At 47.4% G+C, this 15981-nt stretch overlaps 1 protein-coding gene across 9 annotated transcripts in view; it reads left to right on the forward strand.

The window, feature by feature from the left end:
• Epb41l1 (erythrocyte membrane protein band 4.1 like 1) overlaps nt 1-15981 on the forward strand; it is a 127502-nt gene that overhangs the window by 1129 nt on the left and 110392 nt on the right. For 4 of the 9 annotated variants that reach the window (XM_087189114.1, XM_087189117.1, XM_087189118.1 and 1 more), the window contains exon 1: nt 6991-7139. The exons of 1 other annotated variant lie outside the window; for it this stretch is intronic. The gene's annotated coding sequence lies outside the window, so the exon portion shown is untranslated. Of the gene's footprint in view, nt 1-6557; nt 6693-6988; nt 7140-7188; nt 7290-15981 lie in introns of those variants that run through there. 4 more of the 9 variants (XM_087189105.1, XM_087189110.1, XM_087189107.1 and 1 more) reach the window with 3 other exon arrangements.

Below are 15981 nucleotides of genomic sequence, written 5' to 3' on the forward strand. Positions count from 1 at the left end.
CTTAATCCTCCCAAGTGTGTGTTTTTTTGTTTTTTGGGGTTTTTTGGTACTGGAGATCAGACTCAGATCCTTGAGCTTTCGAGGCAGGCAGTGGAACCACTGAGCTAAATCCCCGGCCCCTTAATCCTCCCAAGAGTGCTCTGAGGTAGGTATTACACTGTAGAAAGATGTACCCATTAGCATTTACTAAGTTATGATAGCATAACAAACAACTCCAAACCCTCAGTGGTTTACAACCCACTTTTTTCTTTATGTTGCACATCAGTAGCAATGGGGCCATTGTGGGTTGGCTACAGCTCTGCTCTGTGTGTTTTCATTCCTGGATCTAGGCTGAAGGCACAGCTCCTATCCAGAAAACCCATTTCCAGTGGCAGAAATAAGAGTAAGATTTTACACTGACACGTGCAATGGCTCTTCAAGTTTCTGCTTAGAACTGGCATATATCTCCAGCTCATATTTCATTGGCCCAAGTAAGTATGTGGTCAAGCTTGGCAATGGGCTGGGGAAGTGCACTTTTTCCTCTGGCAAGTACTCAATTCACATGGCAATTGGCTAGGATGTACAGTCCTCTTACTGATTAAGAGGAAGAGTAAATAGTGGAGAATAATAATACCTGGAACACAGAAATTGAGTAACTTGCCCAAGGTCAAACTTCGGGGAAGGGTCAGAGCCTGGATTTAAACTCAGTTTTTCTTCAAAGCCACAGAATACTTCATGGCTCCCCAGTGCCTGCTAGATGGAGTATACATATATTTAAGCTCTAAGGATGTGCATTTGTGTAGCTTGAGGAGCCCTTCTACCCCACCTGCATACTGAACTTACTTTTTATTTTTGGTACTGGGGATTGAACTCGGGTCCTTGTGCTTGCGAGGCAGGCGCGAACCACTGAGCTAAACTCCCAGCCCTGAACTTACTCTTAAGAACACAACTTCAGTCCCTACTCTTTCAGAGCTTCTCTCCTTGGAATTAATCATCATGTGTCAACATTCCACAGTGGGGGCTTCCATATCTATGGATTCAAGCAAGAAAAGATAAAAAATACTTCAAAAAGCTAGGTGTATATCTGTAATCCCAGCCACTCAGGAGGCTGAGGTAGTAGGATTGCAATTTCAAGGCTAGCTTGGGCAATTTAGTGAGTTCTTGGCTCAAAATAAAATTCAAGAAAAGAGTTAGAGATATAGCTCAGAACTTCCTGGGTTCAATTTTTTTTTTTTCCTGGTTTTTTGAGACAGGGTCTCTCTTTGTAGTTCAGGTTGGCCCTGAACTCGCTATGTGGCCCAGGCTGTCCTCGAACTCACAGTGATCCTCCTGCCTCAGCCACCCAAGTGCTGGGATTACAGGCATGTGCCACAATGCCAGCTTGGGTTCAATTCTTAATATAGAAAGAAAGGAAGAAAGGGGAAAATTGCATCTGTATTGATCATGTACAGACTTTTTGTTGTGATTATTCCCTAAACAATGAAGTATAACAGTTATTAGCCAGGTGTGGTGGCATACACCTGTAATCCCAGCACTTGGGAGGTTGAGGCAGGGAGAGCACTGTGAATTCAAGGACAGCCTGGGCTACATATGTTCAAGACCAGCCTGAAATACCTAGCAAGATCCTGTCTCAAAAAATAGATAAACAAATAAATAAATGTTATTTACATAACATTTAGTACTGTATTAGGTATTATAAATAATCTAGAGATAGCTTAAAGTATAAAAGAGAATGTACATGTTATATGCAAATACTATTTCATTTATTTTTTAGTTTTGGTACCGGGAATCAAACTCAGGGTATTGTGCTTGCCAGGCACGCTAGGCGCCACTGAGCTAAATCCCCGGCCCCTATACCATTTTATATAAGGGACTTGAGCATCCACAGATTTTGTTTTTCATAATGGGGGTTCCTGGAACTGATCCCCCACAGATACTAAAGGATGATGGTATTCCTTTGTACTCACTGTTTTATTTCTTCTGAAGGGTGGGATGCACACTGTCATATGTCTCCTCTTCCCCCAAGGTTGAGTAAAGCGTTCCCCTAGATATTTGTAGTATTTTGGTGTGAGAGGAGTAGGGGGCACAAGATGCAACTGAACCATGCTCCCAGGGATGAGAACATTTGGCCTATTTTTCCACCCTTCTAAACTAAGCTTAGCACCTTGTGCTTGGGTGACTGTGGCAGGTCAGCCCACATGACTCACTGTGTAAGCCTTCAGTGTTGTCACACAAGGCCCTAGGCAGGGGGTGTGCATGTTGTGGTTGTGGTGGGTGGGAGTTAACTTTCACCTTTCAGAAATCCACCCCCCACAAAGGTCAAGTAAAGTTCTTCCCTTAAGTAGGCTGGGCAAGTCTCTACCCATCAGGCCCAGTAAGACTGGGGAGGACACCCTGGGAAGCATAGAGAGAACAAAGCTCCCAGACATGTAAAGAGCATCAAACTGCACTATTGAAGGCTTTACTAATTGGTCCAAATTACCTTTCTGAGCATCAGTTTTCCCAGGGAAAATTGGAGGCAACACTGATCTTGCTCTTCTCTTTATATTGTTGCAAAAATGCATAGTAAAGTGCTGGAAGTCTTCAGGAATTTAGCCTTGAAAACACAGATTTATATTGGAAACTTCCTTACAAGCCATATGACTATAGGAAAATTAGAGATTTCCATGAGCCATGGTGTCCTCATCCAGTGTGTGGAAATTATATAAGTGCTTAGCACGTATTAAGTGTTCAATAGTGTTGGCTATTTGCATGAGATGATGATACTTATTATTATTTAAGGAAAGTCCCAGATCAGGGCTCATTTGTGAACATTAAAAAAAAAGAGGGAAGTGGGCTAGGGATTTAGCTCAGTGGTTTCGCCACCTGCTGCGCAAGCGCAAGGACCCCAGTTCAATCCCCGGTACCAAAAAAAAAAAAAGAGGGAAGCCAGGCATGGTGGTGCACACCTGTAATCCCAGTATTCAAGAGGCTGAGGCAGGAGGATTGCCCTGCATTTGAGTCCAGGCTGGACTAAAAAAAAAGATAGCAACTGTGGGTACTGCATTCCTAAATCCCAGCACTTTAGGAAGCTGAGGCAGAAGGATAACAAGTTCAAGCCCAGCCTGGATAACTTAGCAAATTAGTGAGACCCTGTCTCAAAATAAAAAATGAAAAAGGACTGGACTTGTAGCTCAGTGCATGAAAGTCCTACAGCACTTTAAAAAAACAAAAGATGAGGAGACAGGGTTGGGGGTGTAGCTCAGTGGCAGATCATGTGTTTTGCATGTGCAAGGCCCTGGGCTCAATCCTAGGGGGAATAAAAGAGGGGGAAATGGAGTCTAGCTTTTCTTAGACCTGGTTGCTTCTTTTAACAAAGTGTGGGTGTGGCTGAAAGGAATGAGGAAGCTGTTTACCAGATGACAGGGGACAGAGCACTGTTTGTCTTCAAAGGTCTTAAGGGAGAGCTAAAGTTAACTGACCGTCCCTAAAACTCAGAGGTCCTTGTCCCTCATCCTACCCCTACATTTGCCGCCCACTTGACACTTTCCTGTCCCCGCCTCTAAGTCTAGTTACAAAGTCCTATAGAAACTGCCTTTGAAATAACAATAGTAACAAGACTAACAATGCTGTTTCTTTGAAGCTTATAAAGGCTTTTAATATATTATCCTAGTTATTCTTCATTATCTCCTTGCCATTTAAAGAATCTAGACTTAAGAGGGACTTTGGACATCATTCTGCATTTCACAGACAGGGAGAGTGAAATCTAGAGAAGGGAAGGGATTTTCTGAGGGGATAGGATTTACCTGAGAGCACACAATAAGTTAATGGAAGAAGCAGGACTAGAACCTGCAATTCCCGACTTCCAGCCTAGTCCCAGTGCCCCTTCTCATCATTCCTATCCTTGGCTCTCCCCTCCCACTGGCACCCAGTCTGTTTTCTTATTTTCTGTCTAGTGTTTCTAAATGGTCCTCTTTGCTTCTGGTCCCTCCCCATCAATTTGTTCTATACATCCAGCTGCACAGTGATCTGGAAGCACAGCCTCGATCTCATCTTTCCCCTAGTAATAGAGCTGGGCCATTTTTCAACTTGAGGGGTCACCTGGTTCCCGAGTCAGCCTCTCAGAAGAACCAATCTTTCTCTGAATATGTTTACTAACAAGGAGTTCATTACTCCCAAAGTGGTCTATTCCATGTATAGTGAGCTGAAACTGTGCTTCCTTCAGTTAGCAAAGTTATAGTCATGTGAGCCAGGTTTTGGGTAGACCATGTGCTGAAAGGAATAGAAAGAAAATTTGACACTGATCTGTCTCTCTAAGTGAAACTAGAGGTTCACTTCTGTGCAGTTTTTTGTTTTGTTTTGTTTATTAGATCTAAGTAATAGGAAATAGGTCTCATGCCCTTTCTGCATGGCAGCACTTCAAATGTCTGGAGATAGCCACACTCCTTGTATCACTGTTCATATCACATGATAGCCAGGTCCTCAACATTCTGGTCTCCCCCTTCAGATATGTTCCAGTGTGATAGCAATGTGCCCCCAGAGCTAAGCCCTGTATTCCAGCTGTGACCTATCCAGGGCCACACAGAGTTGGCCTCATCACTGGTTTCTGTTTATGTAGTATCTCATATTCACCCCCTTTCCTCCTTCTCTCCTCCCTCCTGCTCTCCCTTCTCTGTCTTCTCATTCCTTCTTTCCTTCCTTTCTTTCTACCCAATTGCGTTACTGAGCTCAAGGTCAACTAAAATTTTTAAATCATTTTCACTGAAACTGATCTTAATCTAGATTCTTTCTATACTATGTTTTGGGCACTTGATCATTTACAACTGTGCTATCCAATATAGCAGTTACTAGCTCCATGTAGCTTTTTCTTTTTTGGTACCAGGGATCGAACTCAGGACCTTGTGGTTGCGAGTCAGATGGCGGAACCACTGAGCTAAATCCCTGGCCCTCCATGTGGCTATTTAAAGTGCTAAAATTAAATTTACAGTTTCTCAGTTGTACTCACCACAGTTCAAGTACTCAGTAGCCACAGCTAGCTAGTGGCTACCATAACATTTCCATCATCATAGTATGTTCTATGAAATGGCTCTGGTTTGGACTTAAGGGCAAGAATTATTCTGTGTGGCACCTTATCTTGTTAGTTCTAGCTCAGCCTCTAAGGTTGTTGAGATCTTTTGGAATCTACTCTGGTTTCCAGAGCTTGCTGTCCCAACCTCATGACAGCAGTAGATTTGGTCAGCATTTCATATCTCCTCTGCTTCATCTAAAACCACTGATAAAAATCCCCAGTAGAGCAGAGAGGGTTACAACCAAGCCCTCATGTGGCACTCCGCACTCCAGCCTCATACAGTCAAGTAGCTGTTTAGCAAATTAGGCCTACATATCAGTGGGCTGTGCAGGATGCCAGGAACCTGTGGGGAGACTGAAAACACCAGGAATCATGCTACAGTGGGTGCTCTAGTGCAAATGTCTTTGCCTCACATTCAGGGCTGGCCTGTGATTATTGAAAAGTGAAAGCTTGGGAATCAGCTTCCTGGTTTGGATCCTGGCTCTGCCACTTTAAAACTATGTAAATTAAACATGTAAAAGGGGGAATAAGAATAACCTCTATCCCCTGGTATTGTGCAGACTGAACAGTGTAAATGCAGATAAAACGCTTAAGAAACTACCTGAAATAAATAAGTGTTCCAAACATGTTAGTTATCAGTAGTTCATATGATTAATTATAATTTCTCTCTGGAACTTTCCAAGCTACAGTATGGAAGAAGCCTGGACAAACCCTGGTCAGTCCTGCCCTGGGGCTTCAGTTTAGCTCTCTGCTGCCTGGAGGACAGAGGGGGATTGGCTTTTGATCTGCAAAATGTGGAGAATTATAGCTGTTCCTTGAGACATGGTCAGGGCCAAGTGAGTCAAAGTAGGTGAAAGTATTTGCTTTTAGGAGACTTTTGCATATATCCTGACTTTCCAGTAAAATCTGTGCAAGTGCCTGTCATTTGCTTCTTCCTCATGTTTATTTGCTTAGATTCTAACAGACCAGGCTCATTATTCCAGGCAGTTCTGGAGGGCCTGACCCTGTCCCAGGAGCCCCAGGGCAGGAATTCCTTTGGTTTCTTCATCTATGGAATGGGAACACTAATGGATGCCCTGCCTTTTCTCCAGATGCTACCTTGGACTACCTGTTACTTGGGTTAGTGCCTCCTTTTCCTGAGCCTCAGTCTGTGTTCAAAGTGGGACCCTCCCTGGTGGTTATAACCCTTATTTTGTGAAATCCTTTACTTTGGGTGTGTCTGGGTCCGTGGAAGGTGGGCATCAGGGTCTCAGGGCCAGGGCCTCAGACTTTTAGAGTCTTCAGAGTCCAGAGTTGCCACCGCCTGAGACTGAGACGGGCAGGAATGTACCGCGGATCCTCATTGAGCTCCGGCTTCCGGAACAATAGGAGGGCGCGTGGAGGCAGGTGGGCGTCGGCCAGGTCTTCTGCCCGAGATAGCCGAGGCCAGTGAGCTGGCTCCAGAGCCACGGAGCCACAGGGTTAGTTTGGGGCACCAGGCCGACCTCCTAGGCGTCTAAGCCAGGGAAAACAAGAGTCGGTGTTTTCAGGGACAAGGGAGGAGGCAGGGGCGGGACCTGAGCCCCCCAGGCTGGGACCCTGAGGGCGCAGAGGCCCCGGGTGGGGTCTCCTGCTCTTTCTCGCCTGGTCACTCATTCCCCAGCCTCCGAGGACAGTGGCGGCTCAGGTAGGCGCGGGCCCACGTAGGGAAGAGGGTGATGGACCACGCGCTAGGCGGGCTCCAGGAGCTCAGCCTTCTCCTCCGTTTCCCTGCCTGGGGGCCGGCGCGGCTCCTCCTGACGCGCACGGCACCGGCCCCTGCCACCCAGCGGCTCCCGCAGCTCCAGCAGCTCCCGCAGCCTGGCGCTTCCCCGACTGGTGGCGATCGCCACCGCAGCCTCGGCAGCGGGATCGCTGCTGCCGCTTCCTCCCTGGGAGCCGGCCAGGGCGGGGCGGAGGGGGAGAAAGGGGTGTGGGGAGCGGGCGGGGAAGGGGCTGAGCGCTGTGGGAGGGAGCGAAGGAGCGAGCGGGGCATTTCTGCGCAGCTCGAGTGCGCCTTGTAGCCCGCCCGGGTGGCCGCCAGACACAGCGACCGAGGGACAGACTGTGCCCGGAAGCCGCGCCACCGCCTCAGGTCAGCCGCCTCCCTGGCCCTGGGAGCCCACGCTCCGCGCTCGCGAGCGCGGGCCAGGCAGTCGCCAAGGCTGCGGGCTCGGTCTCCACCTCCAAGCTTGGAGTTGCACCTTTCGGTACTGGTTACGTGTGTCGGGGTCAGCGTCTCCGGGTGTGTATTGGGTGTGAACGCGCGTGTGCCTGTGGATCTGTGCGAGTGAATGCTGGGGGGGGGTGCGCGCGCGTGTACGCCGGGTGTGCATCTACGTGCGTAAGGGATGTGCCCGGTGTGTCCCCGCGGTCTGGGTTGGGTGGTGTGCGTGGGTGAGGGTCTGGTGTCTGCGTGTGTCTCTCCAGAATGTGCCCGTGAGAGGGTGTGTCCGAATGTGCAGCAGAGTGTGTACCCCTGGGTGAGGCCGTGTCTCTGTGGCTTTGCTTGTGGCCGAGTGTGTATGTCGAGTGTGTATGTCGCTGCGTGCGCGTGTGAGGGCGGGTATGCGCCCGCGTAGCCCCCCGTAGACCCCGTGTGCGTGTGCGCGGCTTTGTCTCGGCACTGCCGGGAGGAAGAGGTGGGGGGGGGGGCCGAGCCGCTGCTGTCGCCCGGAGCTGGGCACCTGGCCTGGGCAGTGGGCATCCGGGGGCGGGCGGAGACTCCCCGCCGGCAGGTGGGCAGCCACACCCCAGGCAGAGGGAGCGGGGCTGACAGCGCAGCCCGCAGCCCGGGCAGAGCTGGAGCAGAGGGTGTGTCCTGCCCCAATCCTGGGTGTGTGTGCGGGAAGGGAAGGTCAGGTAGAAGAGTGTATGGGGCGGGTACATGAAGGCGTGGGTGTGGGCGACAACGGTCCCAAGGCTGGTGACCCAACCGGTTCAGAGATCAGCTTCCTTGTCGTGGCACAAGAACTGTCACCCAGGGCCAGCCCAGCCTGGCCAGGTTGCCTGCTCTCCTACCCTCACCCTCACCCGTGCAAAGAGCAGCAGTTCAGGTGCCCTAAAAGCTCTAAGAGGGAGAATCGCTCTCTTAAAGGGCTAGTGCCCCCACTCCAAGGAACCCCCTGTCAGGAGACCACTCTACTTTGAGAGAGACGTCTCTGGGTGTATGTACCCTTTCCCTCTTGTATTGGGGACTGCATACATTTCTAGGTTTGTAGTCTGTGCATGTGTGTGTTCTCGTGGCATTTCATGTGTGTTTGGGCGCATACGTGTGTTTTATCAATGAACAGTGACTATGGTATCTTTTGATGTACATGGTATCTGTTTTTCATAAGTTCTGGTATATTTGTTTTTATGTATGTATAATACGTGTTTGTGTACTAGTGAGTCTGTGCAAGTGGGTTTGCACGAGAAGTGCCATTTTGCTGCCAACTGGAGTAGGATTTAAAAAAAAAAAATCTGCCCAGAGTCACACTATTTTAGCAAAATTGGGTGAAAAGGAAGTTTGAGAATTTAGTCCCTGGCTTTGTGGGTTTCAAATACTGGTATTGAAATGTAAGTAGATTGGAGTTTGACAGGGATACAAAGATAGAGAAAAACTGAGATTCTTGCAGAAGGAAGGAATTGTTCAGGGAGAAGGACATGCAAGTACAAGAATTCTTCCTTCAGTTGCAGTTCTTCCCCGTGACTCCACCTCCCCCTTTGCTGTGTGGCTTGCCAGGATAAATGCACAGGAATTGGAGTGTAAAAGGAGGGAGCTGAGTGTAAAAGGAAGGAAGGTGGATGGGTGATAGAATTAGGGGCCAGTAGCAGATTTCTGCAATTCTTAGTGTTTCTCTGCCAAAGGCTGCAGAGTCTGGAAAAAGCTAAGCTTGTCTCCTTTTCTGACTGTCAGGACAAGGGAAAGGCCCTGCCCTGGTGCTCAGGGACCCTGCAGTCTGGTCCAGGAGTCGCCTTTTGACTTTGATCAAACTCCCTTCATAGACTTATTTGTTCATACAACACGTTTTTTATTAAGCCTCTCTATGTTAAAGAATCTAAACTCACTAAGCCCCTGTTTCCTGGCTGAGCAGCTAGGCAGTTGGATGAGGATCTTTGAGGCCCTGTCCCTTGCTCAGTGTTAGAGCATGTCTCATTAGAATCCATCCTTCCTTTGCCCAAGGACTCAGGCCATGGCCCCCATTTGCCATCTTCAACTTCCCTCACTCTGTCTTAGAACAATGGTCTTCAAAGTGTGATCCATTCTAGGTTGAAACATCTGAGTAGCCCTAAAGCCCAGTCTGGCAGGTAGGGCTTCTGGTTTCAGGTCCCAGGTCTTCTTGTTATCACTCCTTCACTGGCTAATGGAATGGCTCTTTGACAGTGACTGCTCTGGGCCAGGTTCTCAGTATGGGAATTCTGGGCTCTGTTCAGTTTCTCCAGACTTTACCTTGACCTACAAGATCCAGTCCTTGCCCACTCTTCTGAAACTAGCCACTCTGGCTTTTTAAGTCATTCAGGGACCAGGAGTTATTTTGGCTCTGGGATTTTGCACATGCTATTTCCTCTGTCTAGCATACATACTCTTCTCCAGCTTCTTATCTTAGTGAACTTCCACTCCTCAGATTTCACCATAACAGTCATTTTCTCAGGGGAGCATTTGCCAATTCCCTAAGCTAAATCAGTTTTTCCTGGTATACATTCTTAGAATTTGCTATTTCTCATAAGGCTTATGAGAGTTTGTAATTGTATATGAACTTGTTAGTTGTTTGGCTTTCTGTCACTCGACTGGAACTTATTAATCTCTTTCTTTCTTTCTTTCTTTCTTTCTTTCTTTCTTTCTTTCTTTCTTTTTTGGTACTGGGGATTGAACTCAGGACCTTGCGCTTTCGAGGCAGGCGGTGGCACCACTGAGCTAAATCCCTGGCCCTTATTAATCTTTCTGATGTCCCATATAGTGCCTAGCTTATACTTTGTGTTCAATAAATTTTTCTAATGAATTAATTTATAAAATGAAACATGATGCTAAATGACAACCAAAATTTCCCTTCAATCCTTGACAACATATTCTCCAAGCAGGACACAGACTTTTCTCAAGCAAATTTATCTGTCTTTTTAACTTCTATGTCTTCTCTTCCTTATCCACTGGTAGTTCCCCCTTACCCATCAGAGATATGTGCCAAGTCCCCTAATGGAAGCCTGAAAGCATGGATAGTACTGAACCCTACATATACCATGTTTTTTTTTTTTTTCCTGTCTCACTTTTTAACTTAAAGGAAGCCCTTTATGGCTTCTCTTCAGCGTATCCAAATTGCTCACATCACTATTCTTGAGTTTTAGAGCCATTATTATGTATAAAAAGGACTGAATACAAGCATTGGGATACAAACACAACAGTTGATCTGATAACTATATATTGATCTAAGATGGCTACTAAGTGACTAATGGGCAGGTAATATATATAGGGGAGATACACTGGACAAAAGAATGATTCACATCCCAGGCAGGACAGAGCAGAATGGTGTTAGATTTCATCATGCTACTTAGAACTGCCTACACTTTTAAATTTATGGATTGTTTATTTCTGGAATTTTCCATTTAATACTTCCAGACTACAGATAACTGAAACCACAAACAGTGAAGCCTCTGATAAGGAAGGACTGCTGTGATGGTTATTAGCACTGGCTCTGGAGTTGTTCAGGCTTTGCCATATACAGTTGCGTGGACTTGAGCAAATAATTTCAACTTTCATTTTCTCAGCTATAAAACAGGACCATTAATAGTCTCTGTTTCAAAGGATTGTTTTGAGAATTAAATGAGGCAACAGGTATGGAATGCTTAGCATGGTGTGGACACTATATATAAACGTTTGGTAAATGTTATATCTTATTACTCTTATAGCTACTCCACACTTTTGTTCAACATTCTCTTTTTTTTTTTTTTTTTTTTGGTACCAGGGATCGAACTCAGGTCCTTGTGCTTGCAAGGCAAGCAATGGAACCACTGAACTAAATCCCTGGCCCTGTTCAACATTCTTGAATGCCTTTGTTTTGGGCCTTAGCCCCCAGAAAGAGAAATGAATGCAGCAGTCTTCACCGACTGGAGATAGGAACAGCAATGTAAAGATGAAATATCACAAGGATCATGTAAAAGGGGCCAGGGTGTGGTTACTTATGAAGGAAAAGACTTCATGCAGAGCAGAGATGATGTTTGGGTTAGATTTGGTGTTCTAGCTAATCAGAACAAAATGTTCAAAGGCAACATGGCTTGTTAGGGGAGCCCCAGATAGTTCCCTGTGGTGGGAGCAGAGGTGGTGGGTGGTGGGGGATACATGGGGTGAGTGGCGGAGATTAGGCTGAAAGGAAGGTTTGAGCCAGGTCTGGCTAGAGAGCTTGACCAAGTACTGCAGGTGGTAGGGAGCTGGGGGGAGAGTGGAGCCAACCAGGAAGGATTGGATTTGCATTTCAAAAACAGCTCTCCAGGTGGTGGTAGAGGATGATTTAGGGCAGAAGGGGAGCATTGTTGACCTGGACACTGGGCAGGGTTGCTAAACAAACTTAGTGGGAGGCCCCAGCAGAGTGAATCAAGGACCCAGGCCCAAAACATCAAGAAACTCCTGTGATGGAGTGATTTCTCAAGGGGCCCCAGGCTTCCTTACCACAGCCCCAACCACCTGCTGCCAAAAGATTGGAAATCTGAAAACTAGAGTTTTCAGGTCTGTTATTCGAAGGACACAATAAAGTCTTAGGACTGCTGTCAGGAAGTACTGCAAGCCAGGGAGCTTAGAGCCATAGAAATTTATTTTCACAATTCTGGATGCTAGAAGTCTGAAATCAACCATCATCAGGATTGGTGCCTTTTGGAGGCTGGGGTAGGGGACAGTCGGTTCCAGACTTCTGTCCTAGATTGTGGTAGCTGCCATTTGTGATCCTTGGCTTGCAGCTGTATCTGCCTCTGTCATCACATGACTTTCTCCCTGTATCTCTGGGTCTCCTCCTTTTCTTATAAAGACACTGGCCATTTTACAGTAGGTTTAAGACCTACCCTCATTTTAACTTAACTAGTTACATCTGTAAAGAGCCTATTCCAAAAAAGGTCATATTCTGAGGTTCTAGGTAGACAGGAATTTGGATGGGGGGGGGTCACCATTCAGCTCAATATAGACAGCAAGATGGAAAAAGAGAGTAAGCCTTGGAATCTTACAAATCTGGTCCCGATTTGAGCAGAGCAGCCACGAGAGTTAGAGTAATCATTTATGTTTTCTCAGCCTCAGTTTCCTCTTCTGTGAAATGGGGATAATAGCTTTTACAAGTGTTGTGGTGCTGAGACATGATCAACATGAGAGGTTTTTTGTTGTTGTTACTGGGAATCGAACTTAGGTCCTTGCGCTTTTGAGGCAGGTGGCAGAACCACTGAGCTAAATCCCCGGCCCCCTATGTTCATGAAAGTTTTTTGGTTTTTTTTTTTTGAGACACGATCAACATAAGAGCTGGGCCACACAATAGGCACTCAATAATCATTACTTCCTCTTCAGCTTGCCCTTCCCTGCCCTTAGTAGATGGGGCAAGTTACTTCACTTCCCTCATCTGCCAAATGTGAATAATCATCATCTAGCACTACCTACCTCACCAGATTGAGATCCCAGGAGAAAAATGAGAACACTCTTTGTAAATTGCTTAAGGGGTTGTTGCTGTGATTTTTAATTATAATAGTCATCATCATAATAACCTTTAGTCATTGCCACAACTGCTGCACTCTCAGCAGAGCCCAGCTGAGCTCACTCCTCCTGAGGTGGGTTTTCTGTGTCCCTTTGTGCCCAGCAGCATGGCATGACCGCTGTCAGGGTTGGGAGGACTTTGTTGGTCCCCAGAGATGGTCCTTGTTGCTCTCACTAGCCTGGGGAGGGAAACTCATGAATGATTCTCAGAGAGAAGTGACATCCAAAGTTACACACACAGCTGACCAGTGGCAATTAGAATACTTGCTTCACAGCTCCTATTTAAGGGCTGAATAATGCTGTTCCCTAGTTGCAACGTTAGCCCAGAAGCAGGATCTGGGGGCACATAGAGGCCTACAGGGGGCTTTATGTAGGTCCCAGAGGTAGGGACCTATCAGGGAAGGGTCCTGCTGAGTCAGAATCAGAATGGCAAGAAAGCGGTCCCTGGGTACCTGAGTGAGCTTGTGGTGCCTCCGAGGCTGAAACAGCAAGGTGTTTGGTTATGAGCTTGGCTGTGATCATCCCTGTCTGCTCCAGTGGGAGGAGAGGAAGCCACTGCCAGGCAGCAGCATGGGGAGCCAGCACATGGAGGTAACCCAAGGCTTCAATGCCCTATTGACAGCCAGGGTTGCACTTTTTGGCAGGCCGTGTCCCTCTAAGACTTGCTGTGGGGAGGCTCTGGAAAGAAGAGAGGGCTTATCCTGTTCTAACAGTTTCCATCAAGTCATCTTCCTTTCCCTCACCCTGGGCCCCTTGATCCTTCCCCCTTTCCTTTCTTCCCTCCACTTTTGGGTTTTCTCTCATTCTCTCTTCTTTGTCTTTCCTCTTTCCTCTCTCCCCACCCTCTCTCTAGATTAGAAGTCTAAAGGTAAAGTCACTTCAGGTGGCTGGTTTCGGGGCCACTTAATAATTAGAAGGCCTGGATGATCCTCACCTGAGGCTCACCCTGTGACTTAGAAATCACTATCTGCCTTTACTGATTTCTGTGTGCCAAGCCCTGTGCTAAGTGCTCCATGTGCCTTACATCTTTTTTATGTTTGGTACTGAGGATTGAACCCAAGGCCTTCACATCCTAGCCTTTTTTGAGACAGAATCTCATTCTCACTAAGTTGTCTAGGCTGGACTCAAACTTGTGATTCTCCTGCTTCAGCCTCCCAGAGTGCTGAGATTACAGGCATGTGCCACAATGCTTGGCTGCTTTATGTCTTTTAATCCTAGCAATTACCTAACAAGGCAGAGATTAGTCCCTGTTTCATCAAAGCAAGCTAAATAACTCGCCCAAGGCCTATCTAGCCCTCAGCTAGCAAGAAGTAAATTTGAATTTAAATCTGGATCTGTCCAAAGCCCACAGGTACTCTTGAATCTTTCCTAAACTGACTGCCCCTGATGGGGCCTGCAAGAACATTTAGGGCTCCACTGAAGGGGATACATTTACTCAGATTCTAAGGACAAGTTACTCTGAGAGCAGAATTCCAGTCCAGGACTCCTGCCTCCTAGGCCTTATGCTGTGCCACCATCTTGGGGCACTGACCTTTCTTTTCTTTTCTTTTTTTCCCCAAAGTAATAGAAATAGATAAATTTATTTTTTCATTGCTCAGAGATAGGGGGAAAATTGAGACAAGGAGAAGGTGGACCCGCTTGGTCTCTGAAGTTAGTATTAGCTGACCTACTGGGTGCAGCTAGCTTTCTGGGCAAACTCCTCTCTGGGGGGGGGGTGGTCAGGACAGCTGACAGGTAGAACCCCACTGTCCTGTGGAAGTCCTCAAAGATGGTCCTGCCACCCCACAACTCTGGCTTTCTATGTGGGCATCCCACATCTGATGCAGTGTTTCAAAATTCCAGGACAAGTTCCAAGGTAGAGGTTTCTATCAGCAATTTACAGTGAAGCCCCTGGAATCTCAGGAAGGAGAGGTATGTGTCCCCGGCCATGTGACTTAAGGGGCACTGACCTTTCTACAGTGCCAGCATCCAGTGCGCTACACTACCAGGGTCAGTGTCCTCAGGGCTGTTTAATGGAGTAGGAGAGAATGTCTAGAGAAGAGTCACCAGGAAGCTGATGGCAGAGCCAGATGAAGGAGGCTGGTCTCTGGTGCCTTTAGGTACATTGCTGGCTTTGCTATACAGGTGTTGAGGGACTATGGTCCACTCCTTTCCTGTCTGGGCTTCAGTTTTCCCAAATGTAAAATGGATGTTGAACAGGGTAATATCAAGGTCCTGGATAGCTTGATCTGGGTTTTTGGAAGCTGGATCTCCTGCTGCCCACTCCATGCTCTCTGACCTTCTTGCTGCCTCCCTAGTGTTACTCTCCTGTAGTGGGGCTGCCCTCTTGAACATTTCCATCTCCTAGGATTCTGGACAGATGCATTCTGACTCCTGTCAAATCACATGCCCAGGTGCTCAGGCCTTCTCTTCCTTTTTCTCCCCATTTACTCTAAATGCACCAGGTGCCTGCAAGTCTGGGGAAGCTCAGGGTGGCCTGCTGTAGGGCTGGACCTCTGGGCCAGTGCCAAGGGGAGGGCTGGGAGAACGCCTTTCCGGCAGCTCCTGGGACACACCCAGCACTCACCTGTGTCTTTCCCCTTGCTCCCTCTGTTCCTCCTTGCCAGGAATGCCACCCCCACCCTTCCCCAATCCCTGTCAAAATCCTGTCTGCCTTGTCAAGGCTCAGCCCAGATGCCAGCCTCTGTCCCACAAAGCCTCGGGAGTCCTCCCCCACCACACACTGAGATTCTCTTTACCTCCTCTGCATTCTCTTAGCACCTTATCTGTTCCCTTCTGGGGACTAGCTCTGCTCAGTCTTACCTCCATCAAGGGAGGTGGCTTGTCTCTCACTATGTTATGAGCCTTTAAATACTGGAATGTCTCGTGTCTCATTCTCTGCTCCCCAGCCCCTAGCACAAGGCTGTGCACAGAGTGGGCACTTAATCCAGACTTACGAAGTTTTATTGGCAGAATCTGCCTCTAGCATTGGGGTGGGCTCATTTCTTTGGAGCTCCTATGGCCCACAACACCGGCAAGCCGCAACTTCTCACATATCCCCTCCTTTATTTGGGGGTTGGAAAGAAGCTAAGTAAGGCAGTGGCTAAAAACTTGAATTCCAGTCTTGATACTACCATTTCCTGGCTATGTGACCTTGGACAAGTTACTTCCTCTCTGTGAGCCTCAGTTTTCTCAGTTTAGAAGAATGGCACAGGAAAAGCAAGTCTACTGGGGGGTTGGGGAAAGTTAACTGAAGTTT

The sequence above is a fragment of the Heterocephalus glaber genome, unplaced genomic scaffold (genome assembly GCF_053883595.1).
Source record: "Heterocephalus glaber isolate CG9 unplaced genomic scaffold, H.glaber_assembly_v1.0 deba00001532, whole genome shotgun sequence".
In the NCBI taxonomy this organism is placed as follows: domain Eukaryota; kingdom Metazoa; phylum Chordata; class Mammalia; order Rodentia; family Bathyergidae; genus Heterocephalus; species Heterocephalus glaber.